Source organism: Castor canadensis, chromosome X (genome assembly GCF_047511655.1).
Source record: "Castor canadensis chromosome X, mCasCan1.hap1v2, whole genome shotgun sequence".
NCBI lineage: Eukaryota > Metazoa > Chordata > Mammalia > Rodentia > Castoridae > Castor > Castor canadensis.
In genome coordinates, this window is record NC_133405.1 from 119817079 (window position 1) to 119826684 (window position 9606).

At 38.3% G+C, this 9606-nt stretch overlaps 1 long non-coding RNA gene across 1 annotated transcript in view; it reads left to right on the forward strand.

Annotated features, from left to right (window-relative positions):
• The window catches only part of LOC141419584 (uncharacterized), a 192072-nt gene extending 183137 nt beyond the window's left edge, over window positions 1–8935 (forward strand). Inside the window, exon 7 of the long non-coding RNA XR_012444228.1 lies at window positions 8502–8935. This is a non-coding gene — a long non-coding RNA (uncharacterized lncRNA). The remainder of the gene's footprint in view (window positions 1–8501) is intronic.
• The last annotated feature ends 671 nt before the right edge of the window (window positions 8936–9606 follow it).

Genomic DNA, 9606 nt, shown 5'->3' on the forward strand with positions numbered 1-9606 from the left:
GGCAGAACAGTTTCTGCCTGGAAGCTTGGGGGTAGGGGAGGAGGGGGAGGGGCAAAGGGGAGGGGAAAAGGGTGGGGCTAGGGGGGAGAAATGGCCCAAATATTGTATGCACATATGAATAAACAAAAGAAAATGTGGTATTTGCAAAGACAAATCCAAAAAGGAGAACTATAGACCAATCTCCTTAATGAACATCGATGCAATAATCCTCAGTAAAATAATGGCAAACTGAATCCAACAACATATCAGAAGGATCATTCACCACGACCAAGTCGGCTTCATCCCAGGGATGCAGGGGTGGTTCAACATATGCAAATCTATAAATGTAATACAACACATTAATAGAAGCAAAGACAAAAACCACTTGATCATCTCAGTAGATGCAGAAAAGGCCTTTGATAAGATCCAACACCACTTCATGATAAAAGCTCTAAGAAAACTAGGAATAGAAGGAATGTACCTCAACATTATAAATGCTATATATGACAAACCTATAGCCAACATCATACTTAATGGAGAAAAACTGAAACCATTTCCCCTAAAATCAGGAATGAGACAAGGGTGTCCACTATCCCCACTCCTATTCAACATAGACCTGGAATTCCTACACAGAGCAATTAGGCAAGAAGAAGAAATAAAAGGAATACAAATAGGTAAAGAAAATGTTAAAATATCCCTATTTGAAGGCGACATGATCCTATACCTCAAAGACACAAAAAAACTCTACCCAAAAACTCTTAGACACCATAAACAGCTTCAGCAATGTGGCAGGATACAAAATCAGCTTAAAAAATCATTAGCTTTTCTGTACACCAACAATGAACAAATTGAGAAAGAATATATGGAAACAATTCCATTTACAATAACCTCAAAAAGAAAATCAAATACTTAGGTGTAAACTTAACAAAGGGTGTAAATGACCTCTACAAAGAGAACTACAAACCTCTGAAGAAAGAGACTGAGGAAGAGTACAGAAAGTGGAAAGATCTTCTGTGCTCATGGATTGGTAGAATCAACATAGTAAAAATGGTATGCTATCAAAAGCAATCTACGTGTTTGACACATTCCCCCTCAAAATCCCAATGACATTCATTACAGAGATTGAAAAAATCTACCCTAAATTTCATTTGGAAATACAAAAGACTGCAAATAGCCAAGGCAATACTCAGCAAAAAGAGCAATGTTGGCAGTATCACAATACCCTACTTCAAGTTATATTACAAAGTAATAGCAATAAAAACAGCATGGGAGGAGAGCAAGAAGGCAGCTAGAGGTAGGAAGCAGAAAGTGACCCTCCTATAGTGAAATCTTGGAGAGACGCTGGAGACACACTTTGCAGGCATAATCACCGAGAAAAGGCATAACTTTGACCCCTCCACATCTCCAGCCAGTGCAGAGAATCTCCACTTCACGTTAAACAGAGAAACGAGGAGGGCCCCTGGGGCCGCCAGTGGCCAGCGCCCATATGGCTTGGGAAGACGCGGACCAGGTGAGCTTCGCGGTACCGCGGTAGCCCCACAGACAAGCCTGGGCCAGAGCAGCATAGCCCCCTGGACAGACTGACCTCCACCCGGGAAAAGAAGAGAAACTGAGTAATAAGCAATAAGAACAGTTAAGACACGCTGGAAAGAGGGTGGGGCGCCCTGAGTGCTGAAGATTAGGGGAAGGGAATCCTTCCCGGGACTGTAAATAAACAAGCCGGGCGGGCAGGAGAGGCTCTGGCGGGAGCAGGGCGCGCACCCAGCAACCAGGAGCAGGGACGCTTGTGAGAGTGGCTAAGGGAGGAAAATTCCACAGGAGAGGAGGGAAGACCCACTTCCCACGTGAACTGTAAATAAACAAGGCAGCCGGCAGGAGCAGCACCACCGCCCAGTAAGCAGGAGCAGGAAAGCTTCTGAAAGTGGCAGTGGGAGGAAAACTTCAGAGGAGAGGGGGGAAGACCCACCTCCCACATGAACTGTAAATAAACACGGAGGCCTGACAACGCAGGGGCAGTGTCACCTTTCCCAGTGCTTGGAAAGGGGAAAGCCTGTAGCAGAGGCTCCCGCACAGGAGAACTCTGGGCAAACAAAGCCTGTGGGACCAGGTGAGTGCTAGCTCACCCCAGAGATCTGCATAAATAACGCCGCCAGCTACAGGCTGAGAGCAGCAGGCAGGCAAGTCACAGTTGCAGATACCACTCTCAGAACTGTCTCCAGACATTTTTTTTTCTTTTTCTCCCTACCTTTGATGAGAGAACAACCGAATTACACCTGCAAGCCAAAAAACTTACTGAAACTGTATTGCATTTGAACTTGGGACACTTGGTGCAGCTTTTTTTTTTCTTTTGTGTGTGTGTGTGTGTGTTTGTGTGTGTGAGTGTGTAGTTTTGTTCTACTTTATGCATCCCCTTTGATGAGACAACTACAGAACAACATCTGAGGCACCAACTCCAGGACTGGAGATTGAGATGGACACCCAAATTATTAAGACTGAAACTGAATTGCATATAAACTTGGAAGTTTTTTGGTTTTATTTTTCTTTTTAATTTTCTATTTTCCATTTTATTTTAATTCATTTTTATATATAGATATTACTTTCATTTACTTATTTTTTATTTTTTTATCTTTGATTTTCAATCCTCTCTCTGTCTCTCTAATGTCTGTTCAGCTTACTGACGATTAGTACACTAACACTCCCTGTTTATACCTTTGAAACTCTCTTGTCTGATACCTTGTTCTGCTTTCTCCCTCTTGTCTGTATATCTGTTTTCCCCTTTTCTTTAACTTCTTGCTTTCCATCTCAGCTCACCCTTCCATTCTAAATATTACCATTGTTATTATTACAAGCTAGAAAATACTTAATTGCACACAATACAGAGACAGTAACAACACCAACGACAATGACGGGAAGACAGAAAAAACAGGGAAACCAGTTTCCCCACAGCAAAAAATTAGTACAGGAACCAGAGGGGAATGAAGAGAACAAAAACTCAGATCCAGACTCCAACAAAATGAAGATAAACTATGCCAAAGGACCCAATGAAGCCCACAAGAATAATTTAAAAGAAGACATACTACAAGTACTCAATGAGAATTTTATAGAGATGATACTGGATAGGGTCAACCAAAATGTACAGGAGACACTCAAGAAATTCCAAGACAATAAAAATAGAGAACTTGAAAAAGCAAAAGAAGAAATAAAGGAAACCATAGAAGCACTGTATAAACACCAAAGTGAAAGAGAGAACACAATGAATAAATGGATAAATGAACTCAGGGCAAAAATAGAAAACATTAAAGAAGAAAACTGTCAGGATATGGAAAACCTCAGAAAAAAGAACAAAACAGAACTGCAAAACAAAATGGAAGGCCAATCCAGCAGAATAGAACAAACAGAAGACAGAATCTCAGAACTTGAAGATGAAATGGTAATTAAAGGAAAAACTGAAGAACTATTAATTAAACAACTCAAGACCTGTGAAAAGAAAATGCAAGAACTCACCGACGCCATCAAAAGACCAAACTTGAGAATCATGGGCATCGAAGAAGGAGAAGAAGTGCAAGCGAAGGGAATGTGTAATATATTCAACAAAATAATAACGGAAAATTTCCCAAATCTAGAGAAAGATATTCCCATACAGATGCAAGAGGCCTCCAGGACACCAAACAGACCAGATCAAAATAGAACTACTCCACGACATATCATCATTAAAACAACAAGTTCAGAAACTAAGGAAAGAATATTGAAGGCTGTAAGAGAGAAAAAACAAGTAACATACAAAGGTAAACCCATCAAAATCACAGCAGACTTCTCAACAGAAACATTAAAAGCAAGAAGAGTGTGGGGTGAGATCTTCCGGGCACTGAATGAAAATAACTTCAACCCCAGGATACTCTACCCAGCAAAGCTATCATTCAAAATAGATGGAGAATAAAAGTCTTCCATGATAAGCAGAAACTAAAACAATATGTGACCACAAAGCCACCATTACAAAAGATTCTGCAAGGGATCCTGCACACAGAAAGGGACACCCAACTTAACCATGAAAAGGCAGGCAGCACCAAACCATAGGATAAGAAAAAGCAAGACAGTAGAGAGTAACATCAAGTTAGGTACACACAATCAAACCTTCAAACAACTAAGACAACTAAATGGCAGGAATCACCACATACCTATCAGTACTAACACTTAATGTTAATGGACTTAATTCACCCATCAAAAGACACCGTTTGACAAAATGGATTAAAAAAGAAGATCCAACAATTTGTTGCTTACAGGAGACTCATCTCACTGACAGAAATAAGCATATGCTTAGGATGAAAGGCTGGAAGAAGATTTACCAAGCCAATGGCCCCCGAAAACAGGCAGGAGTAGCAATACTTATCTCTGACAAAGTAGACTTCAAACCTACATTGATCAAACGAGATAAAGAAGGACATTCCATACTAATAAAAGGGGAAATAGACCAAAAGGAAATAATAATCATCAATCTGTACGCACCCAATGTCAACGCACCCAATTTCATCAAACATAACCTGAAAGACCTAAAAGCATATATAAACGCCAACACAGTGGTTGTGGGAGACTTTAACACTCCATTATCATCAATAGATAGGTCATCCAAACAAAAACTCAATAAAGAAATCCAACATCTAAAATATGCAATAGATCAAATGGACCTAGTAGATGTCTACAGAACATTTCATCCAACCTCTACACAATATACATTCTTCTCAGCAGCCCATGGAACTTTCTCCAAAATAGATCATATCCTAGGGCACAAAGCAAGCCTCAGCAAATATAAGAAAATAGAAATAATACCATGCATACTATCTGACCACAATGCAGTAAAAGTAGAACTTAACAACAAAAGTAAAGACAAAAAACATGCAAACAGCTGGAAATTAAATAACTCATTACTTAATGAAGAATGGATCATCGATGCAATAAAAGAGGAAATTAAAAAGTTCCTGGAACTCAATGAAAATGAAAACACAACCTACCAGAACCTATGGGACACAGCCAAGGCAGTCTTGAGAGGAAAGTTTATAGCCATGAGTGCATATATTAAAAAGATTGAAAGATCCCAAATCAATGACCTAATGATACATCTCAAACTCCTAGAAAAACAAGAACAAGCAAATTCCAAAACAAATAGAAGGAGAGAAATAATAAAAATAAGAGCTGAAATCAACGAAATAGAAACCAAAAAAACCATACAAAGAATTAATGAAACAAAAAGTTGGTTCTTTGAAAAAATAAACAAGATCGATAGACCCCTGGCAAACCTGACTAAAATGAGGAGAGAAAAAACCCAAATTAGTAGAATCAGGAATGCAAAAGGGGAGATAACAACAAACACCACGGAAGTCCAGGAAATCATCAGAGACTACTTTGAGAACCTATATTCAAATAAATTTGAAAATCTAAAAGAAATGGACAGATTTCTAGATACATATGATCATCCAAAACTGAACCAAGAGGAAATTAATCACCTGAATAGACCTATAACACAAAATGAAATTGAAGCAGCAATCAAGAGTCTCCCCAAAAAGAAAAGTCCAGGACCTGATGGATTCTCTGCTGAATTCCATCAGACCTTTAAAGAAGAACTGATACCAACTCTCCTTAAACTGTTCCACTAAATAATAAGGGAAGGAAAAATGCCAAACACATTTTATGAAGCCAGTATTACACTTATCCCAAAACCAGGCAAAGACACCTCCAAAAAAGAGAACTATAGGCCAATCTCCTTTATGAACATTGACTCAAAAATCCTCAACAAAATAATGGCAAACTGAATTCAACAACACATCAAAAAGATCATTCACCATGACCAAGTAGGCTTCATCCCAGGGATGCAGGGGTGGTTCAACATATGAAAATCAATAAATGTAATAAACCACATTAACAGAAGCAAAGACAGAAACCACTTAATCATCTCAATAGATGAAGAAAAAGCCTTTGATAAGATCCAACATCATTTCATGATAAAAGCTCTAAGAAAGCTAGCAATAGAAGGAAAGTACCTCAACATTATAAAAGCTATATATGACAAACCTACAGCCAGCATTATACTTAACGGAGAAAAACTGAAACCATTCCCTCTAAAATCAGGAACCAGACAAGGATGCCCACTATCTCCACTCCTATTCAACATAGTACTGGAATTCCTAGCCAGAGCAATTAGGCAAGAAGAAGGAATAAAAGGAATACAAATAGGTAAAGAAACTGTCAAAATATCCCTATTTGCAGACGACATGATTCTATACCTTAAAAACGCAAAAAACTCTACTCAGAAGCTTCTTGACATCATCAATAGCTATAGCAAGGTAGCAGGATACAAAATCAACGTCGAAAAATCATTAGCATTCCTATACACTAACAATGAGCAAACTGAAAAAGAATGTATGAAAACAATTCCATTTACAATAGCCTCAAAAAAAATCAAATACTTAGGTGTAAACCTAACAAAAGATGTGAAAGACCTCTACAAGAAAACTATACACTTCTGAAGAAAGAGATTGAGGAAGACTATAAAAAGTGGAGAGATCTCCCATGCTCATGGATTGGTAGAATCAACATAGTAAAAATGTCGATACTCCCAAAAGTAATCTACATGTTTAATGCAATTCCCATCAAAATTCCAATGACATTCACTAAAGAGATTGAAAAATCTACTGTTAAATTTATATGGAAACACAAGAGGCCACGAATAGCCGAGGCAATACTCGGTCAAAAGAACAATGCAGGTGGTATCACAATACCTGACTTCAAACTATATTACAAAGCAATAACAATAAAAACAGCATGGTACTGGCACAAAAACAGACATGAAGACCAGTGGAACAGAATAGAGGACCCAGATATGAAGCCACACAACTATAAGCAACTTATCTTTGACAAAGGAGCTAAAAATATACGATGGAGAAATAGCAGCCTCTTCAACAAAAACTGCTGGGAAAACTGGTTAGCAGTCTGCAAAAAACTGAAACTAGATCCATGTATATCACCCTACACCAAGATTAACTCAAAATGGATCAAGGATCTTAATATCAGACCCCAAACTCTTAAGTTGATACAAGAAAGAGTAGGAAATACTCTGGAGTTAGTAGGTATAGGTAAGAACTTTCTCAATGAAACCCCAGCAGCATAGCAACTAAGAGATAGCATAGATAAATGGGACCTCATAAAACTAAAAAGCTTCTGTTCATCAAAAGAAATGGTCTCTAAACTGAAGAGAACACCCACAGAGTGGGAGAAAATATTTGCCAACTATACATCAGACAAAGGACTGATAACCAGAATATACAGGGAACTTAAAAAACTAAATTCTCCCAAAACTAATGAACCAATAAAGAAATGGGCACGTGAACCAAACAGAACTTTCTCAAAAGAAGAAATTCAAAAGGACAGAAAACACATGAAAAAATGCTCACCATCTCTAGCAATAAAGGAAATGCAAATTAAAACCACGCTAAGATTCTACCTCACCCCTGTTAGAATAGCCATCATCAGCAACACCACCAACAACAGGTGTTGGCGAGGATGCGGGGAAAAAGGAACCCTCTTACACTGTTGGTGGGAATGTAGACTAATACAACCACTCTGGAAAAAAATTTGGAGGCTACTTAAAAAGCTGGACATCGATCTACCATTTGATCCAGCAATACCACTCTTGGGGATATACCCAAAGGAATGTGACTCAGGTTACTCCATAGGCACCTGCACATCCATGTTTATTGCAACACTATTCATAATAGCCAAGTTATGGAAATAGTCAAGATGCCTCACTAGTGACGAATGGATTAAGAAAATATGATATTCATACACAATGGAATTTTACTCAGCCATGAAGAGGAATGTAATCTTGTTATTCACAAGTAAATAAATGGAACTGGAGAACATTGTCTTAAGCAAAGTTAGCCAGGTTCAGAAGGCCAAAAATCATATGTTCTCTCTCATATACAAACTTTAGACCTATAACAAATGTAGTAATATATTTTACATGGGTCACATGCTAAAGGGAGAATACATATGGAAGTAATAGGGCAAGGTAGTAAACCCAAAACTTGAAAGTGTTTGATGTGCCCACTGCAGAGGAGCTAATACAGTAACCTTAAAGTGACAGAGGTCAATATGGGAAGGTGACCAGGAGGTAAGGAAAAGGTCTGGTAGAGTTGAATGAATTTGGGTTGTAATACACATGTGCATGGAAGCAATTCTAGGATACTCTCTGTATAGCTATCCTTATTTCAAACTAGCAAAAATGCTATATCTTTCTTATTATTGCTTATGTTTTCTCTTCAACAAACTTGGAGAAGAGGGCAGAATAGGTTCTGCCTGGAAGTGAGGGGAGTGGGGGGAGAGGGAAAAGAAAGGGGCTGGGGGAGAAATGGTCCAAAAATGTATGCACGTATGAATAAATGAATAAATAACAAAAGAATAGAAAATGTTGTATTTATATACAATGGAATTTTACTCAGCCACAAAGAAGAATGAAATTTTGTTATTCACAGGTAAATATTTGGAACTGGAGAACATCATCTTAAGGTAAGTTAGGCAGTCTCAGAAGGCAAAAAGTCCAATGTTCTGTTTCACATGTGAAATATAGACCTAAAACAAATGCAGCAATATTGTGGGTTGCTGGTCTCACTAAGGGGAGATCACACACAGGAGGATAATTCAAGGGAAGGAAAGTAAGAACTTGAATGTGGTAGATATGCTGTCTGTACAGGAAAGAATATAAGGATCTTAAACTGGCTGTAGCCACCATGGGAAGAGGACTAAGGAGGAGTGAAGAGGATTAGAGAAGATGAACCAAATGGGATTATAACACATATATGCATGGAAATATCACAAGGAAACTTCCTGTGTAGCTATCTTTATCCCAATCTAGCTAAAACATCATGTTTTTCTTTTTATCTGTATCTTTTTCTTATTCAAAATTGGAGAACAGGAGGGTTGAATAGGTCCTGCCTGGGTGGGGTTGGCACCAGTGGGAGGGTGGAGGTAGTGGGGAAACGGAGTAGGAGAATCAATATGGTACAAAAAAATTTGTACACATGTATATAAATACAAAAATGATACCTGTTGAAACTGTTCCAGGAATCAGGAATCGGGGGAAGGGGAGATAGAGGAGAGCAGTGTTGGGGTGAATTAAAGTATGATATATTTGCTACATTGTAAGAGCCTTTGTAAATGCCACAATGGATTCCCCCAGCACAACAAAGGAAAACAATTAAAAATAATAAAGATGACTTTCCCAGGCTTCAAAAATATTTAGAGAAATGAAAATTACACCATTTAAAATAAAATTCCAGAGTCTGGGATTACACAAGAAAAAAATTCAAGTGATACTGAATACATACTGGTACAAGTTACCCAAAATGTAAAGAGCCTGAGGAAAAGAAGGCCTGGGGAACTATATGACAATATCAAGTGATGTAAAATATGTATAATTGGAGTCCTAAATGGGAGTGCAAGATGAGAGAGGAAAAATGTTAAGGAAATAATATTAACCTTTCACAGATTTGAGAAACTATTAACTGATAGATCCAATAACCTCAGTGTATCACTGATATACCAGACAGACAAACAAACACACCCCCAAACACACGATGC